A 23,183-nucleotide genomic window follows, 5' to 3' on the forward strand; every position below is an offset into this window, starting at 1 on the left:
TGTTTCATAAAGGCAGGACTCAAAACAGTAGACTTTGGTCTCAGCTCAGCTCCGGCTCAGCAAGCAGGTAGCTTCCCATGTGGAGCCCAGGAGCCCGGGAGCCCTCTGTGTCCTAGACCTTATAGACCAAGCTGCTTGTCAGGCCCCCACTACACCAGGACCCTCTGTGACTGTTCTTTCATTTTGCAGCTCTGATTATAACACGGCAGTGGTCAGAACATACCTCTTCCCATAGGAAAAAAAAAATGGTAAGGCTCAGCCTCTTTATTTAGAGCTGCCAATTCCGGGCTGGCAGACTTCAGCAGGCAGGGATGGTGGGATAACAGAAACACAGGGTTGGTATTGGGTACTCCCTGGCTGGAGACTGCTTGGTCGGAAAAGCAGGAGAGGAGTAGCCGTAAGGACGGTGGTAAGGATACGCATTTGGCTGTCTCTGTTTACACGGACACGGGAAGTAGGGACAAAAATGAAGGAAGTTATCAGTTTTGACCATCTGGAGCCAATTGTTCCAGAAATGATGGCGGGACACACATGCCCTACAAATGTGACTTTCTGGGCCCGCCAGTATAAGGGGTTTGTCTGATGCAGCCTTGGAGGGAGAAGGAGCCCTCACTGTGGAGTCTGGTTGATGTCTCTCACCAGCTGAGAGTCAAAACTTCCAGGAAAAAAATTAACATTTTCTGTGAAGGCTGGTGACATAGAGATAGCATCTTTCTTTTTTTTTCCCCCCATGTCTCCTCCCCACCACCCCAGACATATGTCCTTCTAGTTGGGCTGCTTTATCTGGCCTCAGAGGAAGAGGATAAGCCTAGCCTCACAGAGACTTGATGTGCAAGGGTAAGGGGATATCCAGGGAGGGCCCACCCTCTCAGAAGAGAGGGAGAGGGGAGAAGGGAGAAGAATTGTAGAACAGGGTAACTGGGAGGAGGTGGTAAATAAGATGTAAAGTAAATAAGGAAAACAATCCCTTTCTTGCCTGAAGAGAATGCCTTAGACTTTTACCCTCACCATGAAATGATACCCCACAAACCAGTCACTGACAGACATATTTCTATGTACATTCAGCCTACTAGCACTTGTAATTCTGTCTCTCACTCTTGAACTGAATTATACTCTACAACTAAAATTGTCTGCCTGCCATCTTCATTTTATATGAAGCTCAGAACACTGTAGATCCGGACGTGACTTGCTTCCTATTTTAACTGCTTTCTCCTTTGGCAAATGACCTGGACAAAGGCTGAGCTGAGGAGTAAATTCGGCATCAAGAAATCACATGGCCCCATCCTGTGACCATTACCCCCCAGAAAAAGTGTGGGACCTGTATTTCATCTTCTTCCATGATAAATGTCTTTCCCACTAGCAACTCTGATTATGAATAGGGATGTGCTGGCCAGGTCACCTTTCCATGAAGGTTTTGCCCTAATTTCTGAGAGTGTCATCAGTAGCTATCCTGCCTGCTGACATGAGCTCTCTCAGGTTCCCAGATGCTAAAAGCCAATGTGAAGACCCTGTTATATCACTTCCTGGGAAAACCAAACCTTCTGCAAGTAAGAAGGCAGAGAAAAGGACCAACCATCTTGTCCCAGAGATAGTAACACTGGGAAGAGTTTCTTACACCTGCAGCCTAATTCCATTGCTCATTTCTCTCAGACCTCATTTTCCTCTCACAGATGCTGGTTTCTCATAAAATCTTAATGTAAAATTCCATGTAAGTGATTGTTCTGGAGTTCACTTGAGGACCTCTCTGGCATTGGCTCCTGGGTCTTACCCCTGCTGGTGAATGTGGTCAATAGAAACATGAATACCAGTCCTTTACATCATACACACACACACACACACACACACACACACACAATCTAAACATTGTGCAACCTACTCTCTGTTACTGGAGATAGGACCTCCAGAGTCATCTCAAGTAGCAGCTTATTTGTGACCCTCAGAATCTGATATGTAGAGATGTAATTCAAGTCCAACCAAAAGGTACTGGAGCTATAGCTCAAGTATGCTTGTCTAGCATACATGAAGCCCTGGGTTTGATCTCTAGCACTACACAAAACAGTGTAGTGTGCACAATCCTAATGCTTAGGAGGTAAAAACAAGAAGACCAGAAATTTGAAGGCACCCTGGTTATGTAGTAAGTTCAAGGCCAGCCTTGAGATCCTGCCTTTAAAACTAAAGAAAGCATATCCAGGGAATAAACTGTCCTCTCCACAGAATAGCTGGATGATGTCATAGCTCCCTATGCCCATTGTCTGAGTATAAGATAGCATTAAAATCAAGCTTGTCTATTAGTGAGAACAGAAAAACAATAGAAAAGCCAATAGAAAAAAAAATAAGATGGGGTTTAACAAAGTTGTCGACTTCTACCACCACCACCCCCTCTTTTCCATTTCTTGATGTATAGTTTAACCTCCAATTTCAACATGTCAGCCCATGGCAAGAATTTAACACAAATCCCCAAGCTCCTGGGTGGTTTACAATCTAACTATCTGGGCATGACTACAAAGTTACCAGTATATCTTAGGTTGTGGTTCCAGACAGTTATTGGATTAAAGAGTAAACTTTTCATTGTCTGATTTAAATATGATCCGAATCCTCGAATGACCAATATTTTCTACTTTTGCTCCTCATCAGATGATAGTTTATCGGAAGAAGGAAAAAGACATCAGGAGCAAACAGCTTGGGTGTGTGAAAGGAGGAGGGTGTGTGGGCCCAGCCTGCTAACTGGTGAATCCTCTGTTGCAGAGTTACCACCAGCAAGGAGAAAACATCCATCAGGCTGGCACTGCACTGCAGAGTCTGTGAACATCAGTCAGAGGCAGCCGCTGTCCTGTGTTCCCAGTGTAAAAGCATCCCAAAGCCAGAGAACAGAAGCCAGGGTTCCCAGTTATCTATGTTGCTCTTCAGATGATACTGTGAATCATTTATGTTCTGGTAGCTTTATCTCTCCTGCCTTTCAACTGTGAGGCTGCAAATTGTCATCTGATGGGAACAGGAAGCTTGGACCCTGACTATCAATAACAGGTATCTTTATTACCTGAACGGGTACTTTATTACATCTGGGCTGAGACATTGTAGAAACACAAAAGACAACTTCAACCTTTTGAAGAATACCAGAAATAAAAATAAATAAATCAAAAGTGACCAAGATAGCAGGTTGGGAGCACAGACTACTTCCTTTCCAGTCCCAGCCTATAGAAATACCAGAGAAGGGTTTGGAGGTGGGGGGGGGGAGGGGTGGATGGAGGTGTCTGTGTGCACCCGTGCACAGGCATCCAGAGAACATGTGGTGCTCTGAATTCTTAATCACCGGGAAGTGGAATTCTTTGATAGGGTTAGAAGGATTGGGAGGTGTGGCCTTGTAAGAGGAAGTGTGTCACTGGGGGTGGGCTCTGAGGTTTTCAAAAGCCCACACCTAGCCCAGTGTTTGTTTCTTTTGCTTACAATCAGGATGTAGCTCTCGGGTACAGCTTCACAGCACAGGCATGACACCAAGCTCCCTGCCATGATGATAATGGACCTCTATCCATTATCATAACTAAAGCAATAAAGCAAGCCCTGAACTAAATGCTTTCTTTCATAAGAATCGCCTTGGTTACAGAGTCTCTTCATAGCAATAGAACAGTGACTAAGACAGGGGTTCTCACTCTTCTGCTTCCGGCTGCATCCCCCTGAGAGTCTGCCTGTCCCCAGCTCTGGCTGCCAGTTCTGTACTATGCAAACGAACTCCGGCATGAACCAATCAGAAGCAAGACAACACCCAGTCCAGCTTTTTTCTATGCAAATAACCTCCAACCTGGGCCAATCAGCAGTAGGACAGTGCCCAATCAATGCTTTGGGTTGCCCTTTGGCACTGAGGGCTGCTTGACCTCCATCTTGTAGCTTCCTTTCTAGTATGATAATCTCAGAAAAGCACCTTTTGGACCATTGAAGGAGGACAAGCATTTACATACAGAAGGCTTGTAATGGGCTAGGGAAAAGACAATACCAAACATTCTGTGCAATGTGAGGACTTCTCACGGCTATGGCTCAAGGCAAAGAGCAGAAGGACAAGCTCTGCACATCTTATTATACCCAAATTGCAAAGACCACAGAGGAGCCAATTCCAATGTGAACGCGCAAGGGTCTTTATAACAATCTTGCAAATCGCCATTGCAGCGGGTCAGAGTGAGAGTCCTGAGTCTGGGGGTACAGAGTATTATTTTAGTTACAGCAGGTTTGGGGAATTTTCACACGGATCAGCAAGTATTTTAGAAACTGCATTTTTGGGGTAATCTGCAGGAACAAAAGACGGGGACAAAAACTACCTGACAAACAGGATGGCTAAATTAATCTATTCTCTGCGGGATGTCTTAAGTTATCTGTATGTACTTTGGCCCAGCTTTGCCTGACTGGCTGTTTACTGGAGTGGGTTGACGTTGCTCCGGAGGACTCTGATTTTCTTCCTGGAATTGGAGTGGAGTCCCTGGAGTTTCTTCAAAAACAGAGTTGGTTGGTCTTTACAATCTAAGGGACAAAGTGTTAGGGGAAGAACAACCCCACTTTACAAGATCCTGCTCTCAAGACTGCTAATGTGTTCCTGGGAGAACCAACCCAGTCCTAAAGGAAGGCCTCAAGTCTTCTCAGTACTAAGTTACCTGTTAAAGACACTGAATCCCAGCAGGAGTTCCACAGTAGTAACTAGCATTTAAAAGTAAAGTATCTGTGGACCAGAAACCTAACCTCCAAATGGTGGAAAGCAGGTGAGATTGGTTTGACAGAGTGAACCTTCCAGACTCAGCTCAGGAGAGGGGGCTATGAAAAACAGAATTGGAGCTGAGGATTCCCTGATCCTGAACACTTATTCCCAGGAAGATGACAAAGCCATCACTGCTGGAGAAACGCATCTGGAACAATCTAGAAAGTCTTAGCTGTCTTCACCTTCATTTGCCCCCAGTGATATTACCAGAGAAGAAGGGTAATGGCTGGAGAAGAGGGAAAAGGTTTCTCAGCAAAGCATGGGTGGCATTATTTGGCAGGTGGTTTGGGAGGTGGGGCTCTATGCTGGAAATTGTGGGTGTTGAGTCGTATCCCACTCTTCAAAGCAAAAATCAGACTCCAACTAATGAACCAGTAGGGTAGAGGTACAGACAGCCATAGAGCAAGATGCTAATGCCTCTCTCAAGAAGACGTGCTGAGGTGTTTTGAATGAGAATGGGACCCATAGGTTCACATATTTGAATGCCTTGTGTTTGCGGGTCAGATGTAAGCTATCTCAGCTATCGCTCCAACCCCATGCCTACCAATCTACTGTCTTGTTCCCCACCATGATGGGTAAGGACTCACCCTCTGAAACTGTCGGCAAGCTCCCAATTAAATGTGATCTTTAAAAGTTGCCTAGGTACTGAGGTGGAGAGGGTGATTGGGAGAGGGAGCACCTTCATGGAAGCAAGTTGAGGGGTAGGAGGGAGGGAGAGTTGGGGGGAGGGTATAACATTTGAAATGTAAATACAGAGAATATCCAATAAATTTGAAAAAATAAAATAAAGGTTGCCTAGGTCATGGTGTCTTTTCACAGTAGTAGAAACGTAACAAAGATGCATGGCTTCTGTTTCAATCCTTCTATGGCTTTATAAAGCAAATTCATACTCCGAGGAATGAAATGCAACCTTTGCTGAAGCAAGATATGTTATAACTGAAACAAACAAAAGGTTTAAGAAAATCTGCTTTCTTTTAAGTCTCTTGCTCTTCTTGGATATGAATCTAATTCCATTTCTTGAAGGAAGCAACTTGGGGGGCTTCCTAACATACCAGACTTTGCTTGCTGCAGATAAGGCCTCACACATACTAGTTCTTCCAAAATTGCCTCCCACAGCAGCCAAGAGCCTCCAAACATCCGTGAGCTGAGCCATTTTCTTCCCTTCCTCCGAAGTGGCCGGATGTTCTGATCCAGTGGGGTACCGTTGGCAGACATCTGAAACCATTCACGGCAGGAACCGGGGCTGCCTTGAGACATGTTCATTTTGTGTACCTGAGCACCAAAATTAACCTCCTTTTGGAAGGTCCAATGGCATCACTGAGGCAGAGCACAGACAGAATCCCAAATGAGGGGACTGTATAGAGAGTGTTTGAATCCCCAGCTCAGCTTCCATTACCCTGGAAGTGCCTTCCTGGATTGGATATCATGTTCCCAGCACCTGTCACTCTGCGCCTGCTGTTATGTCTTCATATCTTCCCCTTATGTATGTGGAAGGAAGGGAGAAGGTATGATTCATGACAGGGAATGTGAGAATTTCCTGCCACTAAACATACCCTTTCTTCCTTGACCTCTGGCTCACCACCTCTTTGCTCATGAAGATGTCTCATAGCTAGTGATCTAGAAATAAAATCTAAAATGTGTACATTATGTCCTTTGAGATCATTGTTTGGGTTCTTATTACATTTTTTTTTATTCATGAAGCAAGGTCACACGCACCAACCACAGGGCTGATGTAGAGGTCAAAGGACGATTCGTAGAAGTTGGTTCTCTCCTTATGCCCCATGGATAGGTCCCAGGGATTAAATCTAGGTAGTCAGGCTTGGCAGCAGGCGACTTTGCCCACAGAATTATGTCACCAATCTAAGAAAATCACTTGTTAAGGAAGCCACCAATCTTGTATTCCATGCATCCGAGTGCTGCATTTTTTCACAAAACTCAAACCCTGTTATTTCTCATGCGCAGATTATTTTTAAGTATCATTAGCAAATGTTGGGATGTTGGCCTTGAAATTCATTTTCTTATTTTGCCAAAAGGGGATCCTAACTGAGCAGCCTCAGGAGCTGGGCTGGCATCATTCTACCTAGATCTCAGCTCCCTAAACTTTTGCTTAGAGAGGTCTCATTGTGGATTATAAAAATGACCTTTCTGTGGCTCTTACTGTTCTGATAATGCTGTCCTGAAGCACCATGGGAGTTTTCTGAACAGATTCATTTTCAAAAGAAGCAGCAGGTGCTTGAAATAAGAACTCAAGGGCCATTCTTTGGCAGAGCTAACAAAATTTCCTCCCTTCCAATTTTTAAGGTCACTGTAAAGTGCTTACTACATTAATATTCAAATGTGCAGTCCCATAAGTTGGATAAACACATGACCTTTCAGTTATACTAAATGATTGATTACATGAGGAAAAATGAACTCTAGATGTAAGGCTTCTACAAAAGTATTATCAAAATGCATTCAGGAAAAAAACTGCTCTTTAGTGGAAGATTGAGATCCCAGGAACGAAGTAGCCTAAAATTGTCCTGATTAGAAGGTTCTGGCATGTGCATGTATGTGGTGTGTGTGTGTGTGTGTGTGTAGTGTGTGTGTGTGTGTGTGTTTTGTAGTGCATGTGCGTGATGTATATGTGTGTCTGTGTTTGGGTGTGCATGTGTGTTTGTGAGTGTGAGAGAGAGAGAGAGAGAGAGAGAGAGAGAGTGTGTGTGTGTGTGTGTGTGTGTGTGTGTGTGTGTATACACTGAAGTGATGGGAAAGCCCATGTTTTAAGATCTGAAAAGCAGATCACATCAAAACCTCAGAATGTGTGATGGAGGCAGAGATCTCAAGGTAGGAATCTTGTCTGTGGGAGACTTTCTGAAGTCAAGTACAGGCTAGGCAGATAACTCATTTCTAACAAGCTTCATTACCTTCAACCAAAATGCACAGGGCCAAAAACTCCACCCTGAAGAGAAATCCCTTCATGACCATGCCTTTAAACAAATGAGAGAAAAGCTGCTTGTATGGTTTATCACCGGTAAGTCCTCCGGAGGTCTACGCTCACACATGCTAAACAGTGGGGACTGGGCTGAGGAACTGCATGAAGGATTAGCCATGAAAGTAGGGAAGTCATGGCTCTCCGCCTCACCAGTGACACAGCTTCGTGAGAGGTCCCAATAGTGGCACAAGTGGAAATCATTCTCCTCTTGTCCCCGAAGTTCTCAGAGTACTAACACGATGGGCAAGAAAATACCTTCATGGCACCGTCCTCTGTGAGACTAAGTTACAGAAGAATCTCAGCACACAATGCAGGAGATTGTTTCACCACATACAAGAATGACCTTGAAAACAGAGCTGACTTGACCTCTAGCAGCACACAGACACAAAAGCCCTGCTCTAAAAGGAAGGCGGTGTACCTGTGAGAAAGCCATCCATCAGGGCAAGGAAATGTGCACCAAGTCCCGCCCTGCCTCCCAGGAGGAAGCAGACCCTCGAATTTGAAAGCAAGCAGTTGTTTGATCCTGGTTGAAATTCCTCCAAGCCCATCCCATCAAGACCCCAATAACAATCATTTATAGATCTTTGTAAAAGAGGACAACTGAGAGCCTTCAGTCTTCCCATCACTTCTGCTGTTTCTGGGGAGCCACCGTGGGAAAGTCAACCAAGTTTGTTACAAAGAATTCCCAATTCCTTCCCTCCAGAAAAAGTATGAATGCCACAAAGCATGTGCTACAAGAGAGAAGCAACACAGCAGCTCACAACCGCCTGTAACTGCCCTCTAGGGAGTCTAATGCCTGCTCTGGCTTCTGCAGACACCAGACATGAACATAGTACATACACGGATCTGCAAGAAAAACATTCATGCACTAAAAGTAAATAGCTCAAAAGAAAATTAAGCACCATGAAAAGTGAACAGAAATGCCATAGGAGTCCAGAGGAAGGGGCTTTAGTGTCATTTTCTATCCGTGGGGGAAGGAGCTGGAAAGGCAGGTCTAGTCTGCATTTCTGTTTTGTACAGAGGTCTGTGAATTAGATAACCACCGTGGTTTTGATTACTCAAAAGCTAATGCCTTCCAGCAGACAGTGGGAATCATGCAGGAAGCTTCCAGAAGATGGACCGTCCATTCACAAAACTGAAAGAAGCACAGCATGAAACCCATTGCTTCCCTGGAGACTGAATATTAAAACATACCAAAGGAGGGTCTGAGAGATGGCTCAGCAGCAACAGCACTTTTTGTTCTTGCAGAAGGTTCGGGTTTGGATCCCAGCACCCAAATCTGGGAGTTTTCAGCTTGGAAACTCCAGTTCCAAAGGATCCAACACACTCATCATCTGGATTCCCCTGGTATCTGCAAGAATGTGACACACACACATATATACTCAGGCACACACAGACACACACACACACACACACACACACAAACACACACACACACAGACACACATGCACACACACACACCTCCTAAGTTTCTCAAACTAATGAATCCCTCCTGCCTCACAAGTTTGAACCGGAGTCGAGTCCCATTCAAGTAGAAGTCGTGAGAGGCAAAGATGTTGGAAGAGGAGAATCACATTCTGTGCGATTGGACCTGTTCTATTGCCTCAGACCCTACAGATTGAAGATCATATCCAAAGACAAGTTTATGTTAATTGTATGTTTATTCCAAATCTGGAAATACCCTGCTGTCACATGGCTCCATAGCTAAGCTATAAGGCACCTGTCTCTTAAACAGGACATCCTGGGTTTGATGGCACCCCTCCCTCCATTTTCACTTTTTTCCTACCAAATCTGGAAATTAACAAAACATTGGCAAGATGTGAGAGTAACCTCGACAGAAAGACTGCCATAGACACTGGGTGCCCTGGAACTTAAAAGGCAAAGGGAGAGGGTTTTAATTTTCGCCTTACATTCTTTTACCCGGTGTGCATGCAGGGAGTACTACACATGTGCACACACTTGTGGCCTCACACTGGCCATACTTGTGAACTCACCCTGGCATACATGTGAAAGTCAGAAGACAACGTTTAGATCCTTCCATGTGGACAGAGGAGACAAAAGGGCAAGAGAGAATGAAAGAGGATTGGAGGAAGATACTCTTCTTCAAGAATCATTTTAAATAAACAGTCACCCAGTACCTACCCACCCACAAGCACACACTCACACACACTCACGTGCACAGACACTTACAGATGACCTGCAGGAGCTGCCAGCTGACATGAAAGGTTAGCCTGGTCCCAACTCCTTGTCCCTCCCATGGTTCAGATGGCCTTTTTCCTGGTCTCCTCCAATTTATCAATTCTTTTGGTAAACAAATGCTTTTGAGAAAAATGAAAAATCCTCTTATAAAACTGCCACAAAGACCCAAAATAAAGTGAATTTGCCTTTGGCATTAACCCTTCACCACCTTTCCCAAAATGAAATTAAGAAAACAGACATGAACACTAGAGGGCGACATTTATCCTAAAACAAAAATGTTCAGGAGACAGCCTGGGATGCATAAAATTTATATATATATATATATATTCATATATTCATATATATGAGTTCCTAAATATATAAATATAGCATTCTCAGTCTTATATTCTATTATGTATACATATATTATATACCTACATGTACATTATATGTATATATTTATATACATATATATACAATGTGTGTTGTGTATATTATATGCATATACATTCTATCTATATGTGTATAATGTATTATAAATTGTATATAACCTCAAGTCTGACCACTTTGTATTAGACAAGTAATGGGGTGGAGGTAGGGAGTGGGAAGTAGAGGATTCTTTGCCTAAGGAAAACCATTTCTCCCACCCTCATAGTCCTCAGTCGCCCTAGTTACATGTCTAGGGTTCAGTTCCCAACATGTCTCCCGCCTTCCACGTCAGCATGTCCATTGTCATCCTGGTTGTACATCAGATCAGCCTGACCTCTCTCCACCATGAATCCTGTCATGTCGATTTTGCAAGGATCTCCTTTTCTGCTGATGGATACCTTAGTGAGCTTTTCTCCTTGAACCCCAACCTTCCATGTCTCAAAATTCTCTTTCTCCATGCTGTATTCAGAGTTAAACCTAATCTCTCCGCTTCACTGCAAAGCCCTACTGCTGCTACCTGAAGCCCTCTCAGTGGACTTAAATTCTTTTTTGGTGCTCTTTAACAAGTTATACTGTGTAATGTTTTGTGTATGTGTGTATGTGTGTGTATGTGTATGTGTGTGTATGTGTGGTGTGTGTGTATGTGTATGTGTGTGTATGTGTATGTGTGTATGTGTATGGTGTGTATGTGTGGGTATGTGTGTATGTCTGGTGTGTGTATGTGTGTGTGTATGTGTGTGCATGTGTTTGTATGTATATGTGTATTGTATGTATGTGTGTGTATGTGTGTGTATGTGTGTGGTATGTGTGTATGTGTGTGTGTATATATATATATGTATGTGTGCACGTGTGTATTTATATCATGAATCCCATGTCAATTTTTCAAGGATATCTCTCTACTGATCATTACCTCTAAGTGAGCTTTTTTCCTCTAACCCCAACCCTCCTTGTCTCTAAATTCTCTTTCCCCATGCTACACAAACACACACACACACACACACACACACACACATACACACACACACACACACACACACTATTTCTACCATCTTTCGAAGCCTTCTCCATTCTTTGCACTAATTTGGAATAACCTATTACATAGACTTTCCTAGTGCCTCTCTACATTTCTGTGTACATTAATATCTTCTTGTGAGTATCCCTTCTTCAATTTCTCAAGCCTTATCCTCGGGCTGTAGAGACAGCTCAGCAGTTAGGAGTGCGTATTGCTCTTGCAGAGAACCTCAGTTGAGTTTTCCAGCATATATTCAAGCTCCCAACAACCTGTAACTCCAGTTCCAGGTGGTCCAGTGTCTTCTTCTGGCCCCCATTGCATGAAGTTGGTACACATAGATTTATAAAAGCATATATGTATACAAATACTTTTTAAAAAATATTAAAAGAATTCTCCTCGTCTATCAAAATCTACTGTTCTTGGCCAACCTCAATCCCACCTTTGTTCCGTGAGCCACTCATCCCCCAACAAAAGCAAATCATCCCGGTTCCCTGGGCAGATTCTGTTCTGTCTCAGCATCCATCTTGGCCATCCCCACCTATCCAAAGCTGCTTAACCCACTCCTGCCCATTTCTCAGTCCCAGGGAATCACTCTGGGACAGTCTCTTCCTACCACCACAGAATTCTGCTCCATTTCCTTCCCTGTACCTTGAATACTTCTCAGTGATTCTTCATGTCCTGGGAGCTCTGGTTGGTTTTGAAGGTTCTTCAAGTATTATACCTCAGAAAGACATCTTTCATCTTTGACCCTGTGTCTTTCATTTGTCTGGACTTACTTTGTGCTTCTTGTGGTATTGCGGTTTGTTTTGGTTTTAGACTTGTTTTATGTTTTGGTTTCATTTCTTTTTGGTTGTTTTTTTTTTGTTTCCCGTTTTATTTTGTTGGTTGGTTTGTTTTCAGACAGGGTTCTGCTAATGGACAATTCTCCAAAGAGCTCCATTATGGGTATACAGCACCATACACAGCTGGACTTTTAGTTCTATGACTTCCTCAAAGTAGATTTTACCGCATGTAGACATCAAAATTCTGTGGTGAGTGGGTTAAGAAGATCTAAGAAATGGCTGGCTTTCCAGACAGTTTATGAAGGCCTGAGGTTTTCCAGTTGCTAGACTGGGGCAAGTGAACTCAGGGAGATCTTGCCCAGACCTGCTATGAGTGACAGCATTGTCATCAACCCGAGTCTAGGAAGCACTGATTCCTTCCCACTCAGGATGCTTGCAAAGGGCTGGCTTGTTCTCCTCCAAAATTCATCTACTCAAATTCTAAACCTCAGTGCCTGAGAATGTGGTCAGAGACAGAGACAGCATCTTTCAAGGTCCTAATGTAATCTGACTGGTATTCTTATACAAAGAGGAAATGGTGAAACAGCCCTGCACAGGTTGACAGAGCAAGACAACAAGCCAAGTCTTGCAGCCTTGGAAGAGACAACTCTGCCAAGACTTTCATCTCAGTCTTCTAATGCCCAGAACTGACTGTTTCTGCATGAATGTTCGTCTGTGTCAACGCTGTGACAAAGCCCTGCTCTGACAGCCTGGGATCTATCCTGGCTTTTTACTCCTTTCCCAAGAGTAGGATCTCACCAAGCATTTGACAGTGGAATGTTACATTTATCAATAAATGAACCTCTTTCCAAGGCATGATTTTATTATTTGCCATCGTGGTTGTTTTTCGATTACTTCCATTTTCAAGAAGAATCATGTGCCTTGGTATACCTATGGAGGTCAGAAAACAACCTTTAGGAGCTGGTTATCTATTCCTAACACAGGGATCAAACTCAGGTCATCAGGATTGACAGTAATCACCTTTACAGGCTGAGCCAAACTGCTGACCCTGAGCCACATGTTTTTAATGGCACAATAGCCAGTTTTTATGTGACAAAGTACTATTGAACTCAATGTGGTGGTGCACAACAGTAATCCCAGCATTCGGGAAATGAAGTCAGGAGTCTAAGGCTAGACTGGACTAAATGAGACCCTGTCTCAAGGAGACAACCAAAACACTCTACAGTATTTTCTTCAAGGATAGGCTTTTTGAGACATGATTTCTCTATGTGGCCCAGACTGGGCCAGACTAGATTAAGATTCTGTCTCTGCTCCCTGAGAGCAAGGATGACAAGTGTGTGCCATGAGGCAGCAATGCCACCTCTCCAGGATGCTTTGAAACACAGTGAAGTAATGGACTCCTTCTGACAGGAGCTCTGTGACTTTCTCATGGCTGTCAGCCCCACATCTGTACTTTCATTTGGAGCAGGCTGTTCTGGGAAAGAGAAGAAAAATAGTGGATGGGATCCTAACAGCTTCCCTTGCTCACTCCCACCACACGAACAAGTAATGATTCCAGATCTTCATGGAAGACACAAAAGTCTAAGTTGTTCAACTACAATGGGTCTTAAAGTCTATTTTTAAGTATTCTGAAAAGGAAAGACACTGTCAAGAAATAGTTTGGAACTCACTTGGGTAGGCTTGTAAAATCTAAGTATGTATAAGGTATATATAAGGTATGTATGAATCAGGACCTACTGTAGTTTACTGCATCATTATACACAAAATACTGATGTATTATACTATTAACGGTGACATACTATGTTATTAACTGTAGGGTGGTGCAGCCTAGTACATTTATGTAAGCTATAACACAATGTGACTTGTCGGATATTAATGTTATTGTCAAGTGTCAGTTGTTTCATATTTAGGTTTTCCAAAATAGGATGAAATTCCTATTACATGTTCAGTGCTTCAAAGAGTGCTTTGTTTGTGAGAAACACCCTACTCAAGTGGGGAAGAACTTGAGTTCAGGTAGCCTTCAAGCCTCTGGTCAGATCTCAGCTGTGCTACTAACAAACTGTGACACCTAGGATGTCTTTGTCCTCTGGAGATATGGAAACTGTCCATAAAATGTTTTAGAAAGTATATGTAGACAGGGTCCAAAGAGAAGGCTCGATAGGTCAGTCAAATGAAAGCATAAAGACCTGGGTTCAATTGCCAGGACCCATGTAACAATGCCAGACACAACGGAACAGTCTTGACATCTCAGGCACTAAGAGGAGGAGAACAGGAGGATCTCTAGGGCAGGTTGGGCAGCTACACTGGTTAACTTTGTGTACTTGCAGGCCAGAGAGAGACCTTGTCTTAAAAAAAAAAAATCAGAAGTGACAGCTCCTGAGGATTGGCGTCCCACGTTGTCCACTGTTCTCCACACAGAGGTACATCTGCACAGGCCTGACCCTGCACATGCATATATACAAAAAGAAAGAAGGATGAAGAGCAGCAGAAAGAGGAGGAGGAAGAAGGTTGTGGTGGAAAATATAAACAATGAGTAATTATGATGTCTCTTGGGTCTGTAAGAACACAGGATATAGTGAAAGTTGAGCAAACCTCAAGCACTGTAGATTTCTTTTTATTTAGTTTTTTGAGATGGGGTCTTGTTAGGTGAACACCCCCACATCCAGATTCCACCCATTGATATTAATGGGTTTGTGCTCTTATAGAAAGAAAGCATTGCTCACATAGTTATACAACTTCTGTTTCCATGTAATGCTGAAGAACCACCATTTTAAATAAAGCTCTTCTCTTCTCCTAAAAGTTGATCTCAATACACTAGCTGGTTTGAGGCCCCCAACACAGACACAGCAGAGGACTGCCTGGTCTGGTTTCAGTGAGAGAAGAAGCTCCTAACCCTTGAGAAACTTGAGACTCCAGGGAGTGGGGAGGCCTGGGTGGGGTGAGGACACCCTCTAGGAGACAGGGGCAGGGGGAGAGATGAGATGAGAGTACTGTGGGAGGGGAAACCAGGAAGAAGGTAACGACTGGACTGTAAAAAAAATAAAGTTAAAAAATAACAAGTTGATCTCAGTATTTTAAGAATTGGGATGCCATAAAAACACCATTGGGATGTGAATCCACCATCTTTTGTAGCTAATTTGAGATTTTCCTGGGAAGAAATTACAGCTCACCCTTCCTTTGCTTGGGAAACCAAGTTCCTTTTGCTGCTTTTTAATTTTAACCTTAATCTCCTTTCTCAAGACAACAGTGTGGCTTTGAAGAATTCCACCCTCCCCTCTACCCCTCGTCAAATTGTTTTTGATTATTATGTGGAGAGTCTAGCCCTTTACCACTATCCCCTACCCCACCTCAAGATAGGGCAAGCTAACCTAAATACTTCCAGTGCTCTGACACTTTTAAGCTGTGTCTTCCACAGAAAACCAGATGCTCTGAGCTTAGTTAGCATCAAGACAGTTTCCCCCCTAAAAGCACACAAACCCAGGATAGTGTTTGAGCATCATTGCTAAGTGATATACGTTTCTCTCTTCTCAACTGAATAAGGTCAGGTTTGTTAAAGCAGTATTTTTCTTTAAAAGGAAAGGAAGGGAAGAGCCTTAAGGAACACAGGCTTTTCTTGTAGAAAAATTACTTTGGGTTATTCATCTCTCCTCCCTGCCTGCCCACATCACTGTAGCAACTACAAGAATCCAGCAGAGCCAAAACACACTGGCCCAGTGGAACCACAGCACTTCCTGATGTCCCCCACGCTCAGTCTTTGGGTGACGGAAGAGAGTTAGTCATGCACAAACAAGAGCATCCCTTAACTAGCTTCATTTGCTTGGAATCCAAGAATAGCCACCCACACAGTAGCAAGCCTAGAGTGCTGGAGACACTTCTCTTTCTCCTCTTCATTAATCAACCAGCACCAGGACAGGCCCACCAGGAATAAATGCAAATGAAGGAAAATCCATGGTGGTCCAAAACTTTAAATCAACTCTGAAAAATTATACAGTGACTTGGGGATAGGTAGGAAGCATCAAAGATAAACTTCTAATCCAAAGGACGGGAGAAGGTCTATTTGAAAAGGCATCCTGGAAAGAGAAATGGACTCCTTTCCTGGACTGAATCGGATACTTGAAATCTATGGATCTAGAGGTCAAACTGTTTTCAAAGGTGCCACATACAAGGCTGGAATCTCAGCACACAGGAGGCTGAGGCAAATGGATCTCAAGTTCAAAGCTAGCTGGGATACCTAGTAAAATACCATGGTCAGAAATATATATGAATGCGGGAGCTAAGGAGGTGGATGTGTCAGAGAAGTGCATGAGGACCTGAGCTCAGATCTCATGGTGGCAGAGCCTGTGGCACCAGCACTGCAGAGAGGGAGGAAGGCAGAGGCAAGGAGAACCTCCATCTTCCAGTTTGGTAGAGCACTGAGCGCCAGACTCATCGCGAGGCACCATCTCAAGAAATAAGATAGAGATCTACACAGGAAGAGGTTCATCAACGTTTGGTGCACATGCCACACACATACATGCCACACACACACCACACATACATACCACATACACACACATATACACACCTCACACACACACACACACCACACACACATACACACCACACACACATACACACCTCACACACACATCATACACACATACACACCTCACACACACACACACACATTTCACACACACACACACCACACACACATACACACCTCACACACACACACCACACACACATACACACCTCACACACATACCACACACACATACACACCTCACACACACATCATACACACATACACACCACACACACACACACACACACACACACTTCACACACACACACACCACACACACATACACACCTCACATACACACACACACACCACATACATACCACATACACACACATATACACACCTCACACACACACCACACACACACACCACACACACATACACACCTCACACACACACCACACACACACACTACACACACATACACACCTCACACACACACACCACACACACATACACACCTCACACACACACACCACACACACACACCACACACACATACACACCTCACACACACACACCACACACACATACACACCTCACACACACACACACACACACACACACACACACACACACCACATATACCACACACATACACACCCTTAACATGCTTAAGAAAGTCCCTGTGTACCCAGGAGATAACCTCTCAAGCTAACAGGCTCCAAAAACACAGTCAAATTTCATCGAGAAAAAATGAGTTCCCGAGCTGTGAGATTCCATCTGGGGATTAATTTTTGCTAATTTACCTTCATTTCTTCACACAGGACTTAAACTATAAATCCTGTCTACACAGGTATGTCTTTACTTACAACACCTCGGTAAAGAAAACAGTAATTTCCTGCTCAATTAAACAAGGTTCATGCACATGCTTGTTAGCAACCTTCGGCCAAAACTAGCGAAGACATCGGCTGTGACGGGTGGGCGGGCTTTAAATAGGAGCATTGAATCGCAACGGGTGTGTCCTGATGTGATTATTACTTTGGGGACAGGTATTATGTGCCTTTCCAGTCTGGGTTGTTCAGCTTAAGATACATTTTGCCTATCACTCAGGAAAGAAAACAAAAGGCTTTGTGAACTGACTATAAAATTCCCGGCACAGGCTAAGTTATAAGCTCAGCTATTTCATTTTTCCACTGGACCCATCTTCCCCAGGGCTTTAAAAAATAATTGAGACCTTAATTAAAGGCAAATTGTACTAGTCTTTTAAGGATGGAGAAGCTGAGATGCTCAATCAAAATGAGTCATGGCAGGGGGAGGAATCAAACTCTATTTACAAGAACTGTTTTATATATATATACATATATATATATATATATATATATATATATATATATATATATATCAATTAATTAGCTGTTATTTCTTGGATTTCCTTTTAGGAAGCTGGGTTTTTTTTCTCTGCATTTGTAATACAGCATAACTCTGCAAAAGAAAATACATAGAATTTAAACAGACATCAGGATTCACTTCAATTATGTAGTGCACTATTCTTAAAAAATTCCGTTGCTTATTACATTTTAAAAAATCTTTGAGTATACACATGTGCTAAATCCTCTTGGTAGCATACTAAGGGTCTGAATGAAGCCTGTTTCTGTTTTCCATAAAGCACAGTCAAGGGTCATACTGCTATAAAGCTACTGTTATACAGATGTGTTGGTCTCTTCACTTACTTTGTTTACTGCAGCAAATATTTACCAAGAATATTTACCAGTTAGGGGCTGGGGATGTGGTTCAGTTCTCAAGAATGCTTGTTACTCTTGGAGAGAGGACCAGGGCTCAGTTCCCAACATCAGGTGGCTCACAATTGCCTGTAACTCCAACTCCAGGAGATCCAGCATTTCTTCCGCAGAACATACACATAAACATACACATAAACATACACATATGCACACATGAATGAAACTAAAGTTTCCTTTAAGAAAAAAAGACAGAAATACATAGGCAATTCTAGATGGCTAGACTATCCCATGTGATAGGGCAGCTCTCTGGGGACATTTTTCTTGGCAGATCTTTCTCTGTGTCTATGTGTCTCTCTCACTCACTCTGTCTGTCTGTCTTTGTCCTTCTGTCTCTCTGTCTCTCTCTATCTCTGTCTCTGTCTCTCTCTGTGTCTCTGACTCTCTGCCTGTCTGTCTGTGTCTGTCTGTGTCTGTCTGTGTGTCTGTCTGTGTGTCTGTGTGTCTGTGTGTCTGTCTGTCTGTGTATCTGTCTGTCTGTCTGTTTGTGTGTGTGTCTGTCTGTCTGTCTGTGTCTGTCTCTGTGTCTGTCTGTTTTCCCCCTCCCCCATTTATCCTTCATCTTCTTCACACTCACAAGACAGCCTAAGTTCTAAAGGATCTACCCAAATGGTGGCAATGTGTGATGCTAACTGGTAAAATATCTTTGAGATTTCCAGAGCCCACAATACCTGCTGTTCTCTCTCCATAGCCTTTAACTAATTAGATACAGGAGGCCCACGACTCTGTTGTGTTTGGCCAGAGGAAAAGGAAGAAAAGAGGAAGCATACTAAAGAACAAAGACCTCTGCCTTGTAGCCAATGTCTCCATATCCTCCCTCTGTCCCTTCAAAGAAGCCCTTTGTTCCCCAAGGCCTCAGAGAAGGACTCTGTAGCAAGGATCTCCCTCTTACACTGTCCTATCTTCACATTCATCATGGAGACCAAAGAGACAAAAGTGGACAAGGGTAGGATCTCTCTTTGGTGGCACCAAGGACAACTTCTGCACCTGCCAGATGTTGTCCTGCTAGGAGCACAAAGGTGGGAAGAAAGATAGGACTAGGGAGAGGCACATTCCACACATTGTCCCGGAGAAGGACTCCAGGTGGGTAGAAGGCTGCATTCAGAGTTTCAGAACCATCTGTCCAGTCCCCAGGAGGAATTCTTCTGTAATTGATGAAAGTCTAAAATTGTTTTCAAAGAATTAAAAAGAAATCTTACCTACAGCCACTATGAGCCAGATCGCATGGTTCTCAGAAAACACTGAACACAAAACAGAAAAGCCACTGAGTATGACTTGAACCAAGGTCCATTTGGCCTATGGGTCACTTATCATCCATCAATATCCGCCATGTTTTCCCATTCTGCTGGGACTCTCTCCACCAGCAGCAGCATTGGAATTCCATCTGCTCATGACCCCCAATTAGCAACAGCCTGCACATTCAGGGGCAGAGACACATGGAAGGCTAGTGTCTTCTCAGTAGCAAAAGGGCAACCCAGGCAAGTTACATATGCTCTGTGCGCCTCAGTGTCCTTCCCAACAAAACAGCCATGTCTCCCAGAGTCCTGTGAGAATAAAATATGAGGATGGACCAAGCATTAGTGTACACATGCTTACTGGTACAACTATCTTGATTCTTGCCAGAACGTTTATTCACACAGTTCGCCATCTTTGTTCTCTAGCTATGGACAGCCAGAACAGAACAAGGCCACAAGTTTAAATGGAAGACTACCTTGAGAAGTGAGTGGGGATGTCAAGTGTCCTTGCTGGCAGTGACACAGCAGTGGAGCAATGACTAGTAGCTTTGCCCATTTCCACTAGATGGCGCTGATTTATTAACAACCCACCCACAACACTAAGCACATAGGTCTCACAATAAAAGACACTCATGTGAGGACTGGCATGTACTGGGTAGGTATGATTTTCTAAAGGTCGCCCTGGATTGTACTTCTGGCACAAGGCAGTAGAGTACTGGACCACGCACCATCCCTATGAAAGGCAGAGACTGTCTTCTACTCTTTACTTTAGAGAGAGGACAGCTTGGATCATTGCCTTTTGAGATTAAGATAAGAAATCAACCTAAGGAATCTCTTTATGGCAAACTTGGAGCATCGTGAATTGCTGCTATGCAAGAAACCAACTTGACGCCAGTAGAGACTGGTGAGGATCTGAGAAGCTTTACCATAGGTTGTTTCCTCCATTAAGAAAAATCACACCATCACCTGCCATGAAAGAGCCACAGCTGAACAGTAAACTGTGCTGAATTTTCCACTGCCCGAATTGGAAAGTAAATTCCTGCCTTTTCTTCAGTTTCCAGGAACAATACTCCCCTATTCTACCCACAGATGGAAACCCAGATGCAGAATTTTTTTTCCCTCCAAAAGGACCTTCCAGGATTCCCAGTGATTGCCACACTGTCTGGGCTTTATCGGAAGTGCCTGTAGACCTGCCCGGGCACCACGAGGTGAGACAGCTCTGTGCACCCGTTCCCTCTCAGTGAGGACTCTGCTTCTCCAGGTTGCATGGATCTCTCTCCGAATGGAAAAATATTCTCTTCACATCTGTCATCGGACTCCATGAGGGCAGTTCAGATACCTCTTGCTAAACGACGAGGAAGAGAGGAAGCTATTTGCCAAAAGGAAATATCTTGTTTTCTTGTCTCCGTAGCCAAGAATAATTTCAAAGGAGGCTTGTTTGGACTTTTTTTTTTTTTTTTTTTAAGTTCTATTGGAGCATGGAGCCTTTGAGAGCTCTGTTACTGGAGATTACGTTCAAAGATGACTGGCTCTCCCAGGTAACCTTGGCATCGTACCGACACTTACATACAGCTCATGGCTCTTCTTCCGTTCACTTTACTGTCTGCCTCCATGCCTAGACTACTGGCAGACAGGCAGGCAGTTGTTATGACCCCTCACGAACACACACTGTCTGATTTGCTCAATGCTGAAAGTCAGGGGACCAGAGAGATGGCTCACCAGGTGGGGGTATTCATCCCCAAGTCCAAAAGCCCCGGTTCCATCCCTGGGACCTTTATGGTGGAGAGGAAAACGGATTCATCTAAGTTGCACCCATGCTGCGGAATGCATATGCCCAGACCCACCACAAAAAAAGAGCAAACAGTTGTGTAAATATTTAAGTAAAAGAAGTGAGCTAAGAGTGAAGTTGAGACTGAACACCCAAGTCCTTACACAGTTTTGCTCCAATTTTCACCTTCATGTATTCCATGCTGCTCTTTGCCACATTTTGCTCACAGTGAACTCACGATCAACCTTCTTGCTGTGTCTAATCATCCTGTTATTCCTATGGAGCCTAAAGCCATTAGACTTTTTTACCTAGTAGAAAACAATAAGACTGACAGACTTGTTTTGTTTATATGTTTTGAACTATAAATATGGGTTTTTGTTTTGGGTTTTTTTTTTTTTTTTTTTTTTTTTTTTTTTGGTAAGGGAAATTTTATGTAGACATTAGTACAGAAATATCAACCACCTTTTCTAATTCATTTAAATGGAAAAGGGATGTCAGTTTGGAGCAGACTCATTTCCCGTCCTATATCCATGGAGGGTTCAGGATATAATTTTGGATGACAGTAAAGACACTGGGGTGTTTTGCTGTTTTCCTTTGCTAAATGACATGATTTAAGAACACGTAAAAATGTGTTTCTGTGGGTTCACCTCCATATTTACTCTCAGCCTGACTCTCATTTTCCAGTGTCTCATAGTCTGGAGAGGAAGTGTGGTCTAGTGGTCAGGAAAAAAACAATTTAGGAGACTAGAGTTGTGGCTTCTATTCCTGTCTCACTCCCTGACTCATTGTAAAATGCTAGAGAGTCATTTAATCATGATGAGACTCAGTTTACCTATATTTCACTAACAATGGGGCTCAAAAATATAGACCCTTTGTCAATATAAAATTAAATATGAGGTTGGCTCTAAAAGGAAACAGCGTGGCATGAACACAAAATCACACGAGCACAAAACAAGGATGTCAGAGAAATTTAGATCCTCTAATTCATACATGAAATGAGAGTCATCAGAGATGCTTCCAGTAAGTCTAGCTCTGCTAGTGATGAGTGACAGGAGCTGGCTGTGATCACATCTGGGACTCATGATGAGCAGGAAAACTCAAAACCAGGAGTTTAGAGAAAAGAGTACTAGCAATTTTCTGGGGGCTCCAGAGGAAAAAGTAACAGAGAGCACCCCAGCTTCATTTGAGATTCATCCTCTGAGGTATAATAAAGCGGACCTTCCCAAGTGTGGTTATTGGTTGTTTGTGATGCAAATGTGAGAGTTCCTTGGATCTCTTTCCTTCTTCAACAAGATAATGCACATGATCTCTGTTGGCTTGAAGGAGGGTGTTTTGCAGAGCTACTCCAGTTACTGCTCCACAGACTCATTTTTATTCCACTGCATGGTCTCCTAGCTGGCTGGCTGACTGACTGCCATTCTGAGCCAACAGTTACCCAGGAGAAGAAAACAGAGTTGTCCTCAGAATTCACTGCTTGGTGCTGAAGTCAGTGTCATTGTGTTAGGAGTTGTGGCCTTCATAAGACAGAGCCTACTGAATTGGTAGCACATTCTACTTCTGACACTAAAGCTTATAATAGCATCTATTAGTACCATGGAATAGCATTTATTCACTAAGAATACACTAATTTCCAGGTTATACAATGCTGTACATAACCTCATTTGCCTCTCCTTTAAATGTGATAAGGTAAGGCTTATTATATTCATTTTATAAACAGGAACTCTTAGACTCTTAGATTGAGAAATAAGACCACAGAGTGAAAC

The sequence above is a fragment of the Micromys minutus genome (assembly GCF_963924665.1).
Source record: "Micromys minutus genome assembly, chromosome: 20".
Lineage (NCBI taxonomy): Eukaryota > Metazoa > Chordata > Mammalia > Rodentia > Muridae > Micromys > Micromys minutus.